The sequence below is a fragment of the Alosa sapidissima genome, chromosome 18 (assembly GCF_018492685.1).
Source record: "Alosa sapidissima isolate fAloSap1 chromosome 18, fAloSap1.pri, whole genome shotgun sequence".
In the NCBI taxonomy this organism is placed as follows: domain Eukaryota; kingdom Metazoa; phylum Chordata; class Actinopteri; order Clupeiformes; family Clupeidae; genus Alosa; species Alosa sapidissima.
This window is the reverse complement of record NC_055974.1, coordinates 27,891,392-27,893,891: the sequence shown is the minus strand read 5'-3', so window position 1 is coordinate 27,893,891 and position 2,500 is coordinate 27,891,392.

The window sequence follows — 2,500 nt, the reverse complement described above, 5'->3', positions numbered from 1 at the left end:
GTGTCACCAGTGTATTACACCCATCACTATTGATTATGTTCTGCCAAGTCTTCCTCATCTATTCCTTCCTATCAGAGTGTTGTTCATGAGGTCAGCCTGCGTCCACTGGCCTTATTGACAAACATGAGAATCAGCCACAGTAGACTCCCCTAGACCAACACACACACACACACACACACACAACTTACATACACACAGCTAACACACACACACATGCACACACAAAACCTACATACACACAGCCTACACACACATGCACACGCACACACACAAACACACATTTATGCTCAAACACACACACGCACACACACAGACACACTCATGCACACACACTCAAACAAAGACACACACACACACACACATACACATGCGCGCACACTCAAACAAACATGCACACACACACATATACACACACACACAGAGAAATAAACAGAAAAAGATACACTCACTCACACACACACATTCTCATACATACATATAGATACTCTCGAATACACGCACACACACACACACACACACACACATTCTCATACATACATATAGATACTCTTGAATACACGCACACACACACACACATTCTCATACATACATATAGATACTCTCGAATACACGCACACTCACACACACATTCTCATATACACATATAGATACACTCATATACACACACACATTTGTGCACACACACACACACACTCATTCACTCACAGCACATCTGTTGGCTTCTTCAGGGGATTAGGCAGCAGATTCGCCATGCCAACGGATGATTGACAGGCTGGCATAACGAGCCTGCCCTTCGGCTCCTCCACATGACATCACTGACAGCTCCGCTCAGGCAGCGTCCGTCACCGCCAACAGTTGACCTCTTGACCTTTTGATCCTTGAGACATCGGCAGAGTGACAGGTCAGCGTACTGTGGGATGGTCTGGGAAACTAGACCGATTCCTTCTCTCCTGTTTCAGCGGTTTTTAGCAACATAACAGCAGTCTTCAACAAAATGGTTTCAGTTTGGGGGAGGCCTACATTTTGCTCCAATAATTGACTTCACGAATTACCCAGAAAACAGCTTCTGTAGATTTAAGTGTGAATAGGGAAATAATTGCTCTGCTACACACACACACACACACACACTCACACACACACACAGAGAGTTTAATTAGCATGAAGTATAAACACACTGCTTACAGACAGCTACACTCTGCTCAAGGCGTGGAGCTGAAGAAAAACATGTGGAAATGGCGATGGATGCCGATAGATCAGAAAATAACAAAGATGTTGCATTTCCAATTAGGTTCGCTAGAGAAGTAAACAAATCTGTCAACTAGCATGGAGGCGAATCGGGAGATGTGAAGACACAGGAAGGAGCGAGAGACTTCTAAACAACAAGACTTGTGGGGATGGATCCTGGGGAACCACCACAACAGTGTACACAATAACACAATATAAACTATAATATCTATAAACATTTATGAAACCACAACAGAGTACACAATAACACAACATAAACTATAAAATCTATAAACATTTATGAAACCACAACAGTGTACACAACAACACAACATAAACTATAATATCTATAAAGATTTATGAAACCACAACAGTGTACACAATAACACAACATAAACTACAACCCCAAAACAGTAGTTTACTTCTCATAGGAAATGCTAAATCTTTGTTATTTTTTGTTCTATCGTCATTTCTATGTGTTTTTCTTTGATTGTATGTCATTGTATTTGTGTGTGTTTGTGTTATTGTGTGTGTGTGTGTGTTTCTTCTTCTCTGATGACACTAAAGAGGAGTCACTTCCCATTCAGGAGACAGTTTCTAATGAACAGAGAGGAGTATATATAAGTATAAGTATATATACTCTTTTGATCCCGTGAGGGAAATTTGGTCTCTGCATTTATCCCAATCCGTGAATTAGTGAAACACACTCAGCACAGTGAGGTGAAGCACACAGCGTCATCAACAGCGGCGCTCGGGGAGCAGTGAGGGGTTAGGTGCCTTGCTCAAGGGCACTTCAGCCGTGCCTACGGTCGGGGTTTGAACCGGCAACCCTCCGGTTACAGGTCCGAAGTGCTAACCAGTAGGCCACGGCTGCCCCCAAAACCAATCATACTGCTTTAGTCCATGTGTTGTGTGTATGTGTAACCTTTCAAGTAGGCCTGTGTGTGTGTGTGCGTGTGGGTGCGTGCGCGTGTGTGTGTGTAAAATAAGCTGTAAAATGAGGTTGGCAAAGTAGTTTAATACTTTTTTACCTACACACACACTCTCTCTCTCTCTCTCACACACACACACACACACTCTCTCTCTCTCTCTCTCACACACACACACACACACACACTCTAATTGCCCTGTGCCTAAATTACCTTGTTCTGCGGATCATCACATTCTGTCAAGTCCAGATCTCATGTGTGTGTTCTCGGTACAGTAAGCCATGGTAAGGAACTGAGACAGGCCTTATTTCACGCCACTAACTGGAACGCTACAAGTCTCCTGGATC